We start from the raw sequence: 18,312 nt of genomic DNA, 5'->3' as shown, positions 1-18,312 counted from the left end.
TGAATTTTGAATACAATGCTTCAGCAACACCCATTAAGCCCTGCACATTCCAAATGCATGAACAGAGATACTGTAAAGCGTGCAGCTATACAATGATTCAGTGAGAAACTGTGTCCTGCTTCTACTACATATTCCCCACCATTTCCAACTTAATGAAGTTATTAACAGCAAAGCCATGGAGCACAAATGTTTTGGCTTGCCCATCAGAGATGTATTCTATTCCCTACTCTTCTAGTGCAGACAGTGCTCATAGAAAGAACAAGCGGAATTGTATTGCAGCTGGGGGAATAAGCACGGAAAGACTAGCTTAGGAAACACTACACAGAAGGTCTGTACCATTTTGGTTCACAGGTACCAGCTACAAAAGAACTTGCTACTTATGCCCTTCAGTCTGCAGAAGGCAATTGGTAGAGGGTTAAAGAAAGCTAAGTCGATTCCATTTTTCTACTGTCAAACTGGCGGAAAGGAAGGACCGTAGGAACAATGGAAGCTACACTATCAGAAATAAATCCGACATACTATTAGAATATTTGTAAAAAAAATGGCAGAAATACTTCCCTCCATTTTTTTTATTCTAACAAATGATATGCAATTAGAGGGAAAGTTATTATGATGCTTATTACAGCAATTATTGCAATCCCTTTGATACCGAAAGCACTTCACAAACAAGTAGTCTGAGATTTATCAAAGGAGCCCAAGAGAATCAGGTACCTAGATTTCAATGGGATTTGGCCACCTAACCCTCCGAGGACTCCTTTCAAATTTTCTAGCAATAGTTAAGTCCCTTCCCTAAAGAGTTTATAATCTAGGTTAATAACAAAACAATGGGTGACTGAAAGCAAACAAATAGGTTGGGAGGAGGATGAAGTAATAATAATGTAAGCATGTTTTAATGTACGTAGGTCACATGACATTTACAGTGCGGGCTGGTTTTCCATCTGTGGCAAAACTCCAATAATTTTCCAGAAATTTAAATGGGAAGAGGATTGGGAGTAGCATGTTAATTCTGTATCGAACCTTGGGGGCAGGGGGGAGGGAGACAGAGAGGGAATTTTGCCATCTGTTTCCATAAGAAGCAAATATCACTTAATCATTAAGCACAATGTTTACATAAGAGTAGTGTTGCTTTTTATGATGTAGCAATGTACTGCATATATGCAATATATGTAAAAGAAACAGAAGCATATAACTGCCCAGGTGCTGCTCTATGGTGATGTAATATTATTTAACCCAAGCAGACCATAAGGGGCCATAAGTTAAATATCAAGACAGCGCAAGCTAAACTAGCAGACAAGTCTAACAATTGAGTTAATTGTATTACTGAATACATTTTGAGTTTGTTACAGTAAGTGCTAGCACAACTGTTTACAGAAGTTATTTTAAATAACTTCTGAACAGGCTGGCAACCAATAATTACTGTTGAGAATTATAAAGGAACAGTGTAAAAGTGAATATATTAAGTGTTCTACAAACAAAACTGGTGACTCAGATACTCTTTATCTTGGATATAATCTGGGTAGTTTGGTAAAGCTACCTTTTTTCTGAGCCACATGCAAAGTAGAACAACTATCATTTGGGATTCAACATACAATTTTAATTTGACTCTACTTTCAAGTGCTCATGTTCTAAAATTGGATAACTGCAAGCTAAAAAAGTATAAAGTATATGTAAATACCAATAATCAGAAATGAAGGTAATTAACTTTTTTATATTTTAAACAAGTTTTTTTAACAGAAAAGTTTCAGTACTTTCAGTCTATTAACTCCTTACCTGTTACCCAGCAAAAGGAGTCAGTAATTGTTGTTCCCTTCATTCCTGCAAACTTCAGAAAGCCTAAGTAGTGTGTTGTGAGGAATATACATTTATGGAATGAACCTGAATGATGTTGCCTTAGTATCTGCTATGGCTAATAGGCTTAGTAAAGTTAATCTGGGAGGAGCCAGTTTAACATCTGATTTTTTCCCCCCCTAAAACTGCAGGCAGAATACCTAAGGGACTATGCAGATAATCATCCTATAAACTGCTTTTTGCTTCTGTTCTAGGTTTTAAAGAGGATTGAAGCAAATAGGCCACACCAATCTGGTACTTTAGCAACACAATCCTCTTCCCTTATCACCTCACTTCCATTGGAGTTCTGGAAAAAAAAATATTCACAAAAAATATTTTGTATAGCCAGTATACAAAATATGGAATATTACAAAATGAATTTAAACCACTAAATACTAGTTCACTATACAAAAGATTTTCTCTGATTTCCTTAACTTATTACAGCTCCTATTAAAAGCAAGCATCATACAAGTATCAGGTTGTTGAACGTTTACTAACATGAACAACGTCACATTAATTAAAAGCAAAGTAGCGTATATGTGCACAAGCTGTTTAAGGTGGGGTATCCACTTTGTTTACAGAAGCAAGAAGAACCAGAAGACAGTTCTGTTCAGGTTTAAAACTACAAAATTAACCGTGAAAAATGCTGTCTTCGTTTGGCCAGTGAAGAGACTTAACTTTGCAGAAGAGCTAAAATGACTTGCTCTGTTTGCAGAATCATGTTTCTAGTCTGATTTAGCTGGGTTTATGCTGGCCTAATGCTGATGAAATAATCCAAGATATCAGTTGAGGCTAAGCACAGATGCTCAAAAAGCTAGAGGCAAAATCACTCAAACCTACGTGGGTTTCTATAAGCATCCTAATTTAGGTTGGGAGCAAACACAAGTTCACCATTTGGTGAGGAGATGGAGTCTGAGACTCCCTGCACTAGCTGAGGCCAGCAGGGTAGAAGCACGCGAGCGCACCTCCCAGTGTGACCTGCAGCCTCCTGGGCTGCCGAATGCTACAGAGTCAGTGACAGGGAGCCAACCCAGCTGAACATGCCTGTCTCACAGACTGCTGATGGGGGCAGGTGAGAAGACAGACGAGTTGTGACAGCATGGCACACATACAGAGCCCTGGAACTGCCACCCTCACAAAGACAGGGGAAGGGCAGCACTGTCTATTTTTGCTCTAAACCAAAGGCACCACCTTGGCCAGCAGGGAAACTAGGAAGGGGATGAAGAGCAGCAAGGTCCGCACCAGAGAAACACAGGGAGAAGGGGGTAAAAATACCCCAAGCAGTGACCCACACAAACCTGCTACCCTAGACTCACACACATCTACACCCCTGCCCTCCTTGTACCTCACCCCACTCCTGTCCCTGCCATTCCAGCCCTTTGCACTACAGCACAAAAAAGTGCAGAAGCCAAGCACAGTGAAAAGCCACCCTTGCTGGGCTGAACTGTGAGATGGTTGCCATGGGAAGCAGCAGGTTGAGCAGAAATAATCACCACGGTAGAGGCAGGAAGGGAAAAATTTAAAAGAAATGTTTAAAAAAGGAGAAGCCCAATGCAGCCAGCTGCCTGGTGACAGGATGGTGGTGGCCTCTCCTAGAAATATTTCATACAAAAGTAAGGCTGGAAGGGACCTCAGGATATCATCTAGTTTAACCAGGGATCAAACCTACAACCCAGGTGCTATTAGCACTACACTCCAACTAAGTTAAATGGCTGTCTTTCTGTGCTGGTCAGCACCTTTCACAGCAGGAAGAGCTTTAGAGAGAATCAAAGAACTGAGGGGGAGAAATGAAACTGAGGGAGAAGATTTGAAAAAAATATTTCTCTCTTTCTCCCCAACTATCTCCCGCACTCTCTTACATACACCCACCCCCACCCCACTTCTCAATCCCTCTCCCGATGGCCATGCATGGGACAAAAAATTTAAAAAAAAGAAAAACAGCAGCTAATTTTAACTCAGCTCAATTAATCAATCTATAACACATAGGGAGCTGATCCCTCCTTCCCCTCCCTGCTCCATCAGCAGTTAGCGTGATGGGCATTCTGTAATCCACACAGTGGCTCCCTGCAAGGGAGGGCTAGTAAGGGAAGCTGCACAGGCAACTGATACCAGCAGACAGTGACCTACCTTGATTTGGAAGCGGACCTAGTATTGAAATTCAACTCACTAGTCTAATCTAGATTGAGTAAGTGTGATACTACATCGATCCAGGTCTATCTTAAACCAGGATCTGCCAATTTTAAAATGGTCTGTGTGCTCCAAACTTCTGTCCTGTTACAGGTATAGACTGATTTTTTGATTGCCTAAGTCAGAAAAAGTGTAATGTCTGTACCTGGCCTGAGTGTCCAGAGATGTAATCAGTTTCACCCCAGGGTAGCTCCTGACTACTGCTGGCTTACTTCTGCCTAGTAGTGAGGACTTGTAACTGCATACCATCTCATACATAATCTACCTCCAGAGTTGGCTGTATGCATCTGCTCCTCAGTAGGCGCATCTATAGGAGACACTGACTGCTCAATAACCCGATACTGCTGCACAATAACATCACATAGCAAAAACCATGACACAGTGTTACTCCACAGTAGTATTAGGCAACTGCACAGTATGGTCACAAAAAAAGGCATTCACCGGCGCTACTGCACACTAACTTACGTTACTGCCCATTTGCATTACTACTAAATTTACAGTAACAACTATGAACATAGACACAGCCAGCATCAGTGTAATTTTACTGCAGAATAAAAGATTGAAGACAAACTGTGGCAGGATAAACATGTGCATTCACATCCTATCCTTTTTAATTAGACTTTCTAATTAATATTTGTTTTCTTAACAAATAACATGGTTAAAAGCTGTTTTCAAACCTAGTGATTGGTTTGATGTCCTATGAGAAGTTGATGTGATGAAATGGTTACAAGATTACACTGGTTCTGGCACACTCCATTATATTGTTACGCCAATTATAAAATTTACTCATAAATGTTGCATTTGTTAATTACAGAAAGAGAAAAGGAATTCATTTTTTCTACATGTAAGGCATTTTTGTGCATCATGAAGAAGTTAAAAACATATACATCCACTCAGTTTTAATTTCAGAAATACTAGTAAGAAATACTCTATATTTAGACTAATAACAGATCTTTACCACAGTGGGGGAAAAAGCAATTTTAATTAATATTTTTCAGCCTTTAGGGTAAATTATTGTAATTCCTTTCTTTTTCATACCTGAAAAATAACATGAATGGAAATATCCATTAAAGTCTTTTATAGGTGCACAGATATATTGGTTGCATACCAAATTGGCACCCATAAGAGGGAAGTTTGCATTAAATCGGCTTTTTTCAGCCAGTGTAGCCAATAATGCTCATCAATAAGTTTTTTTTTGTTTCACTGGACTAAGGGGAAAATCATACTAGATAAGATTCAGAACAGGCATGGTGGGAATGACTGCCTTCCTACTATTAACGTTGAACTGGTGCATGATTAATTAGAAAAATTAGACGTTTAAGTCAACAGGACTGGATGCACTTCATCCGAGAGTGCTGAAGGAGCTGGCCAAAGTCACTGTAGAACCTCTGGCAAAAATCTTTCAAGACTCGTGGCACTCAGAGGAGGTCTCTGAAGATGGGAAGAGAGCCAATGCTGTGCCCATCAAGAAGGGGAAGAGAGAGGACTTGGGCAACTATAGGCCAATTAGCCTAACTTTTATCCCATGGAAAATCCTGGAAAAATTCATCAAAGAGTCTATGTGCAATATGCTCGCAGAAAGTAGGATTCTGAATGACAGTCAGCATGGCTTCATCACCGGCAGATCTTGTTTTACCAATCTCATCTTCTACAACCACGTAACTCACCACCTGGGTAAGAGAGAGGAGGTCGACATTGCACACCTAGGCTTCCAAAAGGCCTTTGATCTGGTATCCCATAAAATTGGAGGATTGCAGGCCTAACGGCTAGATAGGTGGGTAAGGAGCTGGCTGCAGAGTAGGACCCAAAGAGTTCTAACAAACAGATCTGTGTCATCCTGGCGAAGTGGTCGGTGGTGTCCCTCAGGGGTCCGTGCTTGGTCCAGTGCTTTTCAACATCTTTATCAATGATTTGGATGTGGGGTCGAAGAGCTCACTGGCCAAGTTCGTGGATGACACAAAGTTATGAGGGAGCGTGGTCATGCTAGAAGATAGGCTGCAGATACAGGCAGACCTAGACACGCTGGCAAGTTGGGCAGATCGGAACCAGATGAAGTTCAACATTGAGAAGTGTAATGTGCTCCATCTGGGGATGAACAATTCCCAACATACTTACAGGCTCGATGATACCAAACTAACTAGCACCATGACTGAAAGGGACCGAGGGGCTGTAATAGACCATAGTATGAACATGAGCCATCAGTGCGATGCTGTTGCCAGCAGAGCAAACAATACTTTGGCATGCATCAACTGACGCATCTCAAGCAAAACTAAGGAAGAGATTCTTCCAGTTTATTCGGCTTTGGAGAGGCTGCAGCTGGAGTAGTGCATCCAATGGGCACTGCACTTCAACAGGGATGTGGAAAAGCTTGAGAGTCCAGAGAAGATCCACCCATATGATCAGAGACTTGCAAAGCAAGGCATACGAGGAAAGGCTGAGGGACCTTGGCCTCTTCAGCCTAAAAAAGAAAAGGCCAAGAGGGGACTTGGTAGCAGTGTACCGCTACATCAGGGGAATACATCTAGGGCTTGGCAAACAACTGTTCACCAGGGCACCCTTGGGCAAAACCAGCAATAATGGCCACAAACTCCTGGAAGACCGTTTCAAGCTTAACACCAGGAAAAACTTCTTCACAGTTAAGGTGTCCAGACTATGGAATAAACTCCCTCCAGAGGTGGTACAATCGCCTACCCTGGAAATCTTCAAGAGGAAACTGGATGGTCACCTTGCTGGGGTCACCTGACCCCAGTAGTCTTTCCTGCCTAGTGCTGGGGGACTGGACCCAATGATCTTGCGAGGTCCCTTCCAGCTTCTTACAATCTATGAGTCTATAATTAAATATGCCTTCTAGCCAGGGCCCACAGATGTAGCATGCATGTGTATGGCCACACGCATGCACATGGCCAGCAGTGCAGCTGGGCTGCTTTGAGAGCAGCTCCCTGCAGCTATGTCTGTGGAGGGGAAGGGATGTAGGGGAGAGAAGGGGCATGGAGGGGGCAGATCGAGGCCAAGATGAGGGAGGGAGTAGGGCTGGGGATGCTGCCCAGCCAGGGTGGTGAATGGGACCCAAGGCCAGGGTGGGGAGCGAGACAGCCACAGGCAACTCATCCAGGGGGCATGAGGTAAAGAAGCTCCCCACCGCTGCATGCACTCCCCACGAGGCATTTGCCCCCGCCATATTTGTGCACAGGGCACATACTGGCTGCTCGCTGTGGGCTCTCCACTCTGCTGCCTTTCCCCCAGGAGCCCTGCACTGGCTACATGGCCCCTGCCTGCCCAGCAGCAGTGGGGTCAGTGAGTTGCATCTCCTGCTGCTGGGCGGGCAGGGGGCAAGCGGCTGGCGTGGGGGCCCCAGGGCAAAGACAACAGGGTAGAGAGTTCCGAGCCCAAGGCGGGCAGCCCGCATCCACCTTCACCCCACTTGGCTATGCTCTGGTTAAAAGCTCTCCCACACTTAAAAATAGTGGTGGCAGTGCTTGAACTAACACTCACTGAATGAATGTTAATTCAAGCACCCCCTGCTGCCATTTTTAAACACCAGGACGCTGATTCCCTGGACAAGCTGCCTGGGGCTCCATCCTGCTCTCCACCTCTGCCCTGGGTCCCACTCACTGTCCTAGCTGGGCAACACCCCCAACTCCCACCCCTGCCCCACTCTCTCCCTCACTGTGGAGGCCTCTATACCCCCCCACCAGGCCCCTGCCCCTTCACAGACTTAACTGCAGGGAGCTGCTCTCCATGCTGCCCAGCTGCATTCCTGTGAATTGATTATCAGATCAGTATCAGCTGATATGGCTGGTTAATAATTGGCTCTTAGTATCAGCCAAGAACATCTTTATCAGTGCACCCCTGAAGTCTTTAATCATGTGGCAAATAGTAGCTATTCTTTTGGACAGTAAACCTTTCCAGCCACACTTGAGTATATTAGAGTTCAGTATACTAAAAGACTTTGAGAGTTGTCTTTAAAATTCCATTTTTGGCTGTTATCATACTTATAACCTTATTATTTGCAACAGATAGGTTTGGGACATATAATTTTATTCTGCTTCATTGTGATATTCCATAAAAAGAAGCAAAACACACTTTTAGGGCTGATGATGCTAAGTAATGACAAGACAAATGGGAGATGGATACAAAGATAGGACATGTCCACACATGCAAGCATGTGCGCTTGCAGCAGCTCAAATAGAAGCAGTGCAAATTTGAGCTGGGTCTTTTTGTCTCAGCGCACTTGCTTGGATGTGCACTTTGTTGTGGAGCAAACTGTGCCACTTGGGGCAAAATAACCCTGCCTGGCTCCTCCTGGATCTGCAGCCAGGGGAAGCTAGAGCCCAGGGCCAGCACCTGTGCCCTGTTCTGACCCCATCAGTACAAAAAGCTGCCTTGGCAAGTAGCTCAGCGCTAGTTGCTCTCAGGAGCTTCTGGGCTCCAGCCAATTGGTACCTGGGGACACAATCCCTTGTGCCAGCTGAAGCAGCCCTGAGAGTTCCCTGCACCCTCTACCCACTGCAGCAGTCTGGCAGTGGGGGCTGCTGCCTGGCTGTGACCTGCTGCACATCTGCCAGACCCAGATGGGGACTGCACAGCCAGTAGAAGCATCTGCCCCTCTGGGCCAGGTGCCTGTGGGTGCAGGGTTGGCCTTTGTGCAGCACTACTGCCATGTGTGCCCCTGCCCGGCCATCTGGGCAGCTATCGCCCCCCCCCTCACCTCCAGCACCCCAACCCCTTACTTACCAGCACTGGAGCCCTGTTGCTGGCACACTGCCTGCCCTGCACAGGTGGAGGGTAGGGGGGCAGGAGGAGTGGGCAGGGGATCAGGCCAGGTGGGGAATTTTTGCTCCATTTTTTTTTGACCCCTGGATATTCAGGGTTCTAATTTTGTCCCCATGCTGCAAACCTGCAGTGGGCGGAAACTTTTCCCATCCCGCACATGCCTCCAAATGGGTTTGAGACGTTGCAAGAGGCACGTACAGGCTTGGCTGGATGAACCCATAAGGTTTTAAGAAAAGGATTCGGTGCTCATTGCTTCATGTTTTCCATGTTCTACAATGGTGTTATAGAAGAGTGCACAATTTATTTAAAAATGCTACTTGGAGATCTCATTATATAGAATTTTAAAGTCTTTGACTTAGAAAGCTAGTAACTAAAATGCAATATATGAACTATATTATCTGGTTGAATGTCAACATTATTTTTTATATATCAGATACAAGTATAACTCCTAGTTCAGAAATAATTTAATTTCTAAAAATTCAAAGTACCTATTTTGAAACCTGACTAGATTAGATATTCATATTAGCATGAGATACTACATTCACATGAGTAATTTCACTTTCTCAAGCTGTTTTCCAGGAGTCAATGGGGCTACTTAATTGAAGAAAATAGCCCACATTTCTATGGTTGTTGATTGTAGCCATGTTGATCTAAGGACACAGGCAGACATGGTTCTTTGGGCAGATGTGATATCTTTTACTAGACCAACTAAATAGTTGGAAAAATTGTTCTTTGCAAGATTGTGGAAACAAACACCCTCCTTTCGGTACATTTCTACACACTTAAAAGATTGGACCTCCATATGTAACTAATAAGAATCTCACTATTTCATGAGCCAATATTGTACAAGCTGCTGAGCATTTTCCATTCCCCTTACCTTCCTTAGGAATTAAAGATGTTTGATGGGATCCTCTGTGACTACTGAAATTCACTACTTAGATCCTGGCACAAGTTACATTTTCTAGAGTAATGGTAACACCTCTTCTTTTAACTGCACAGACCAGAACTACCATAATGCAAACACAACACTAGGCTTTTTTAGGTTAGTAGAGCAGGCTCTGGTCACTGTCTGACAGCTTATGCCTCTAAAACTGTCTGCACCGTCTTATAGCTGCTTTACAAAGGACTTAAACTTCACTTATCCATGAACCCAGATACTAATTAATCAGACTGGGCCAGTAGAAAACTATTTCTAATAACCTACTAGATATGGTTAAAAATTCTGATTCCCACTAATTCTGCACTGTCTTCAAAACCAAATAAACAAGATAAATTCATATTATACTGAAATTTCAAATAGTTACAATAAAATGATCTAAAGACCTAATCTACTTATCACTTTAGCATTATCATTACTATTTATAGAAGTTGCACAATTAAATCTCCTAATCTGCTCTGGACATTCCAATCTATGCTTTTTACTTTTGCTTTTCTTTTAGTTGGGGCAATCAAAAGCAATGTAGCCAACCTTATTACAAGGTTCCTAGTGTTCAGTTTTTTCTCCTCAAAAACTGTAGAAAGGTAGTTTGATTTATAAATAATTAATTTTATTCCCATTTCATAAATTGTTTTAATGTTATAAAAACTTGCTTTCAAAAGCTTTGTTTTGGGGTCCATTTTTTGTCATGAGTGTCCCTTTAAGTATCATATAAGGTCACATAGCAAAAGAGTAGAAGTCCAGAACAGAACCCACCTTTGAATCCCAGTCCCATGCTGTAATAAAAAGAGATCACACAACAATGATAAAGTAAACACACATCTTACAAGCCTCCTGAGGCCCAAGAATAAAGCCAAGACCAGTTATACCCTCTAAAACACAGTATTCATTTTAAAAAACGTGTGCCTCAGTAGTAAAACTATAAAGGTATAGTCTCCTGCCATAGAAATACAGTGTTTTCCCATCAGTTTCTGCCATATATAACATTGGGTAACATAACCTGACAGGAGTATTGAGGAGCACATATTGATTTAGATCTTGAACTTTCTAAAACATTTAGCGTTATGTGTCTCTTGTTTCAGTCATGATTCTGCCATCTGATACTTATGTAATCAACTTGGACAACAAGTAAAAGTACAATAGCTACTGTCTCAGCATCAACAATAGGCATTCATTGTGATGCTACCATTGTCATGTATTCCTGAAATAAGTCTGAGATTTTCCCATACAAAAGTTGAACATAAGGAATTTCACTTGATATTTCAATACAGATGTTCTTATAGATACCTAGAGATTGTATGAAGAAGATGAGCTCAAATGTTTTAACTGTGAAATGTACCTCTTTTTATTCTGGATGGTTTTTATTACAGTTAAAGTTCTGTTATTCAGCATCTTACAAGCCAGCATGCTCAATTAACCAGCATGCCAGCTTGTAAGATAAAGTGAAAACAGAAGTGCCCACCATGGCACGTCTGGTTTCTCCAAGCCCCCACGGGGCAAAGCAGCCTGAGCTGCTGAGTCCCCACGGCCCAGGGGCATAACAGGTTGTGCAGGGCCCGCCTCTCTGTCCTGCGGGGTCCATGGGAGGGGCGGTTATGCACCAGGAGGGGCAGAGGGATGCCCCAAATGGAGCAGGAGAAGCGGTGGCCTGGGCTGCTTAATTAACCAGCATATTTTGTTATCCAGCATCCCCCATTCCCGGGGGATGCTGGATAACAGAGCTTTTACTATATTTTTATCACTGCATTCTTTAAAAAATCATGGGTTCTATTCTTCTGTAACAATTTACAATCCTGTTATGGGTGTTACAATTCTCAGGCAAGCTACACCGTAACTTATTAAGCAGAGAAACTGGTCAGAATGAAAAATCCATTTTATTAAAGAGTGTTCTGGATCGTAGCATGCGTAGTGTAGTTTGCTGCATTAGAACAAATGTATGAAAGGCTGAGCCCTAGAGTATACTTCCGATTTCAGATATCTCAGCAGCATGGCCTGTTATTAGCTCCAAGTTAATTTATAAATTTAAAAATTATCACATTTGGAGACAGCCAAAATGTAAATCACAATTAAGGAGATTAGGAACCTCACTTGAAAGCATAAAGTGATGTGAAAATACCCTAGCAAAAAGGGTGGTTTGGAGTTTTGCTAATGAGGAACTGCTTCTAAGGACTCAAAAATCTGTGAGTAATGACAAATTGAAAGAATCTCCTTATTCTGTAACTAGAGTTTGTTTAAGACTGTATCTGCTAAACCATTTTGGATCTGTCCTGGAGGAAGTGGAGTCCTGTTTAAGTTACAGCAGTGATTTGATGCAGCCAATTTGTGAACCTGCCCCTCAATACATTCTTCCAAATCAACCCACATGCCCACCGGAGTATTTTCTCTGGGTCCTCACAAGGCAATCTTATAGCTGTCTCCCATAGCACATCCTCCGGGGAAATCCTCATCTCAGCCTGATTTGGGGCTTTTTAGGACCTGTTTATGCCACTCAGGCACTTTAACCCAGCACAAAGGGAACAGAGTAAGGACAAGGTTCTTAACATTGAGAATGATGCCTGCAAGACATTAAGAGGACAACATGATCTGATCAACATTCACAATTACTAAGACATCACAGAAGAAATATTAGGGGAAAGCTCTACACTGAGGAGAATGCAAGATAAAATGCCATGAAGAAAGTATACAGAACAAAAAATAAACTCTCTAAAAATCAGTCATAATTGATAAATCAAAAATTTTAAACATAAATATTCTGAATGATTAGTTTCCATGTTTCTGCTTTGGGAAAAAAACATGATTTTTTTTTTCTTAGAGTGAATACTGACTGCAATCAATTTTTTTGTAGGAGCTCTCACAGCCTACAGTGACACCTACTGTAAAAGCAAAGCTACATACAATAATTAAAACCAAAACAGTCTAACTTCAGTGCAAGTACCATCTTCCTATGAGAACTAACTACCTCATACATGAAGATTGTCACCACAATCAAATAATTGCAATACTCTACAAATGTATTTTTGCAATAGGACACAAACCTGTTTGGGAACTTCGTTGCAGACTTCTACTATATACATCCTATGGGAAATAAATATAAAATAGCAATCTACAATTTGGATTCAAGATCATAATTGTTGCCCATAGTAATTAATTTGCAAATGAAGCAAATTCCAAAACTGCCCTAAATTTTACTTACCAAAAACCTGAACAGAAGCATTTTAGTTATTTATCTGTAATTCTGTGGCCAGAAAGAAATATCATAATTTTTAGTGAATAAAGAGCTCTAATATATTAATATATGCTATAAATCAAGAATATTCCAAAGTGCATGTTTCAAGTTATATTATTTCAGTTGGCAATTTCAATTTCATGGGCTGGCTATGGCACGAGATGTGTAAAGGTATGTTTCTAGAGTCCTCTTTACAAGTTTGCATTTGCAGTTTTGTTGTACCACTACATTTCTAGTGATCTTGGATAGTAAATGTTTCCTAAAATCCATTCCCCCTCCCACCCCTTTCCTCAACATTTTCTTGAAACACAAGTGTATTATCAGACATTGCCTCCAAGCAGCATTTGATCTCAATACAGCTTGAGAAGATATACTATCACACCGTTCATATTGTGACTGGGAGTTTAGGAAGCTCAGTTTTATTATCCCATTTTCATTTCTGTGAGAGTTCTTTTTTATTGATTTGTGCCATAAGTGCTAGTTTTACTGTTCTGGTTTTTGGCATGTGACAATACAGGGAATCTCTCTATAGTCTATCTGGACAACTTATTAATAACTGCTTTATTTTATTAGATGTCTGTTATATGCTATGATCATCTTTTATTGCCCCATGCACTGTGCACTATACAAGACTAGCACCTGGAAGCCTGCCTTTGAAAGAGAGAATTATTAAGGACTACCAGCTAATGAACAGACCTAGTTCTGGCAGAACAAAGATAGCTGAAGTTCAGGGGAAACTGATTTGGAGAATTTGGAGCAATCAAGGAACTAGGCCTTAGTGGTAGGAGATAAAACCCTAGGAGTTGGAGGCAGGATGAGAAAGCTGAGGGCAAGAAATAGATGAATAAAAGGAGTTTGCTCCTGTAGCTGAGAAAATTGTTTTTGATTGAAGGACCAGCTAAGATCAAAGGAAGCTGACCTGAAGCACAGAGAAACATGGAGTTACATTATGAGGAAGAAGAAAAGTTGGGAGTTACATTAGAACACTGGTAAATGAAATGTAAGTATTTATTTCTTTTTTAATATGTGTAACTTAATATTATCTAAAGCAAAGAAAGATAGTTTAGAAAGCTTTGCAAAACTTATGTCTGTTATGACTTTTCCTTTTGAAAGTCCCTGAAGAAGTAACTGTAGATGTAAAGAAGGAAGTCTGCGTAAGCAGGTATGTAAGTGGGGAGGCTGTACAGGTTCAAGCAGCTTAGGGCTTTTGGATTCCTTTTTCACGAGAAGGTGAATAAGAACCTGTGCCAAAGAAATAAGGGAAAGAGATGTCACAACAGCAAATTTAAGGTAAGGAAAACTGAAAAGTATACAGGCACAGCATGTGAGATATAAACACAGCACCCAATGAACTACCAAAAAGCGGAGTTCAGCTAGTGCATTATGACAAGAAGTAATTTATTACAGATACAGGTTTCCCTCACTAACCATGGGGGTCAGGTTCCTGAAAGCTCCTGTGGTTGACAAAACTGGCAGGGCTAGGGGAACAGAGTCTGTGGGCAGGGGGTGAGGGGCAGCAGCAAAGTTGTAAGAGGGGGGGGGGGGGGCACAAGCAGGGCTGGGGTGCTGTGGAGAGCCATGGGGGGTATTTTCTGACTGTACCCCCCACTTCTCTGAAGTGTGGATACTCAAATCCGTGGTTGGTGAGGGAAACCTGTAATGGCAAAAACCAAGTTTAATACATTGCTTAAAATTCCAAAGTTTGTCTCTAACTGTGCACAAGAGAAAAGGATCTGAAGGGAGAGGTGGGTCGGAGGGCAGTGGCTTGTGTGTGAAGATGTCAAGATGCAGCTCTGCTCCTGCAGACTTAAACTGTCTGAGCAGTCTTCACTTCACATCCCACTTTCTGGACCTGTTGGTGATGTCACCCAACAACCACATCCTCCTCCTCCTCTTTGGATGCTAACCTGCTAACAGTTGCTATGAACGGCTTAAAGAGCAAGTAAGCTCTGAACTCAATAATTACATGGATTAACATCTATTTTGAACTGATGTATTAAAGTAAACAAGATGACTACCTTGTCTAGCCCCAGTATATTATCAGTAACAGAAATAAGTAATCTCTCCTTAAATCTGATTTTTTTTAAGCTACTGACTTCAATCTCTGAATACAAAATATGGTTGCTGTCAAAAGAGTTGCAATGTCTGGTACTACCCTTGCTCCTAGCATGCCTTTACATGTCTCTTGCTTCTATCTTTATGAAAAATAACTAAAGCCAGGGAAAAAGTATCTAAAAGCAATCCTAATCAGTCAGCTGCAGTAATATTTTTGGCAATAAACCAATTGAAAACTTGTCATGTACAAATAAATGATATTTGATTTGAAAGTGTTACAAAATATTCTGGTTAATAGAATTTTACTCCTATTAAAAACAATTCTCCAACTTTATTTGACAGAGGATGTTTCCCATCTGTAAAACTATGAAATAAAGCCTTGCTCCTCCTGAAGTGATTCTTCACACATCCAAACCACCCAATTCCCCTGCACCAATTTTCTCCCTTCCCCTCCCCACACCACAACTACAAAGCATACTCAGTTTGACAACGCAGAGTTTCCATGTATGACCTTCTATTTAATTCAAGTCACCAATAAGACATATGGATGACATTGCTTCAAAATGTTTGGAGTTTCCCAATGAAAAATATTATTCAAATGGTTTAAGGCTGCCAGCTAAGAACCCTAACAATGAGACTGGACTAAACAGTTAGTTAATTATGCCATAGAGGTGATAAATTGATAATACTTGACCCTAAAGACATTACTTCTGTGTCCCTAGCTTACTTTTCTTGGGCTGCCTTACACATGGGGCCTCCACTGTACATTTTATAGAAACTATTGCTGAGGGGAAGAAAGAACACTGAGAGAATTGCTTCGAACCTTTATGTAATTGCAAACACTTGGTTTATGGTGCATGTAGCACTTTGGGATTAATTACTCTGCCAACTTGATCCCTAGTTTTACAAGCTCAGGTGATGACCCCCTACGCACACAGGATTCTTTCTAAGAACAAGGCAGCAAGGGACCAGCTCTAAGCAAAACAATTAACTCTGAATTGTCAACAGGCAAGTTCAGTGCTGTTTATTCATTTCTTCATGCAGAGGAGAAAAATGTTGTGGTTTTTGCCAATCTAATAAGGGCGGGGGGTGTATGACACTCATGGGAGGAGTGTGTGCGTGTGTGTGACACTCATGGGAGGATCTAGGATTTTCAAAAGGCTGGTGCAAAGAGAGTGGTGCATCATCACATACAATACAACAAACGTTTCTCCACGTGAACTAGAGGTTTTACTAATATGCTGTTGGGGGGGGGAAGGGTATAGATCCAGTTTAATATCAAAGCAAAAAATAAATGCAACTATTGGAGTCAGGTACATTTTTATATGCAAATGTAAAAAACAAACAAGCACAGAAAAACAAAGTAAGCAAAGAACAGTCCAAAGGGACTGTGGCAAGCAATTGGTTTTAAAGATTGGGGGGAGCAAAGGAGGGGACAAGACTGCACCACTCTGTCCCTGAGGGTGTAATACATATAGCTTCACATTAATTTATTATTCACTAATATTACATTAACTACCATCTATTATGTAATTATATACATTACTTTTACACATACACTTACACGTGAGTGTATACACACACGTGCAGGCACACTGTCCACCGACCCACGACGCACCCGGGGAGCGCAGCCCTGTACCCGGGCTAAGGCGGCTGCACTCCCCGCCCAGCAGGGGCCCGCGCCCCCGCCCCCAGCGCGGGCTCCCCTCGCGGCTCCCCGGCCCTTACCTCAGCGGGGCAGAGCGGAGCCCGGCGGCTTCCCGGGGGGCGCGGCGGACTCATGGCCGCCCCCAGGAGCGAGGCCGGGCCACAGCCGTGTCAGTTGCCGCGCGCAAAACCTCAGCCAAAGCCGGCATCGAAGAAAAGGCAACCCCACCCCACATCGGGAAAGGGCAGGGGGAGCCAAGTATGCCTCGCTGCGGCCACTGCGCATGTGCGAGCGGGCGGGGCTGCGCGTTTGCCTGCAGCATTGAATGAAAAGGGAGCGCAGAGATAGTAGGGAAACGGGAGCGGTCGTGGGTGGTGGACGCGAGGCTGTTGTCCTGTGCTGCGCTCTGCTCGGGTGAATCTGGTACCGCGCCCTACCTTGCTCGGGCCCGGCGCTGCCCTGCAGAAGTCGCTCGCGCCTCCTGGCGTGGCTTTTACTAGACCGCAGTGTGCGCGTTGTCTGATACCAGATGCTGGGCTTACCCGAAGGGCCGTGTCTGCCCGCGGCCTTCGACCGACGCGGCTGCAGCCTGTCTCGCCTCCTTCGTGTCGCTTCTTTCTTCTGCTGCCGTCTTGGTCCCAGGGCACGTCTGTCTGCTCGGCCTCCCCGAGCGCCCTGCTTTCCACTTAGAGCTGGACAGAAACCAGCTCCAGTCGCTTAGAAGCAGAGGGTCGCTGGGTAGCAGGCTTTTTGGACAGTCTGTGAAAGGTTGGGGCCGGTATGTTAAAGTCAGGCTTGACTGTGGGATGAATAAGTTAACTGCGTGATAATAACTACTTCACGCTTGTGGCCAGCATTATTTTGCCTGTGGTCTGTCTAAGTTTACTTTGCAATTGACCCATTAATTCTGTAGTAATTACTTTGCCCTGGTGGTGGGTGTAAATAAGGCAGTGTGTGATTGACCAGTTAATTGTGTAATATATGTACATATATAGCAGGGGCCTTAAGATGATATTTATCCTAACTGCATAATCAGTCCAATAAAAATGTTAGAAGCTTTTGAATACAAGATGTTCTTCACCAGAGACCTGAGAAAAATGTTTTGCATTCAAGAACTCATCTAACTATCCCAACTATGTAGTTAGTTCAATTAAAACAACACGGTTGCCTTAAGAAACCCTTGCTTCTTGCAGAATTTCTGGACCATCACAGCTACAACATCACTCTTGCACTACCATAACATTAAACAGTCTCTCTGTCTCTGGAACAAAAAGCTGTTGTTACTTTCACGGGATCCCAGGATCAGCTTGAACCATCCTTCCTTAGCTTTGCGCTGAAATATTTATTGCATCTGTTTGCCAAAGACTTTCAAATAGACATGGCTTGACTAGAAGTTTTGTGCACAACTCAACTGAATACTTCTTTATATAAAAAAAAAAAAAAAAAAAAAACCCTGCAAAAATATGATCTTTTTTAGAGCTGGACAGAGAAGAGAGCATTTTGGGGTAAACAGCAGAATGGAGAAGTGCCACAAAAGGATAGCTACCAGAAGAGATGCTGATAGTGCCAGGAAGAAAGGTTATCACAGAGAGAATGTTCTGGGGTATCTAAAGGCAGAACACTAGGAACACAAGAATGGACTGTAGGTCTTCATATGTT

At 42.5% G+C, this 18,312-nt stretch overlaps 1 protein-coding gene across 1 annotated transcript in view; it reads right to left on the bottom strand.

Moving 5' to 3' along the window:
* PTPDC1 (protein tyrosine phosphatase domain containing 1) overlaps nucleotides 1-16,840 on the bottom strand; it is a 44,189-nt gene extending 27,349 nt beyond the window's left edge. The window contains exon 1 of the mRNA XM_019536952.1: nucleotides 16,734-16,840. The gene's annotated coding sequence lies outside the window, so the exon portion shown is untranslated. The remainder of the gene's footprint in view (nucleotides 1-16,733) is intronic.
* Between the last annotated feature and the right edge of the window lie 1,472 nt (nucleotides 16,841-18,312).

The sequence above is a fragment of the Crocodylus porosus genome, unplaced genomic scaffold (assembly GCF_001723895.1).
Source record: "Crocodylus porosus isolate Cpor-Errol unplaced genomic scaffold, CroPor_comp1, whole genome shotgun sequence".
Lineage (NCBI taxonomy): Eukaryota > Metazoa > Chordata > Crocodylia > Crocodylidae > Crocodylus > Crocodylus porosus.
Note: the sequence above shows the minus strand (reverse complement) of the source record. Positions and strands in the feature narration are given on the sequence as shown.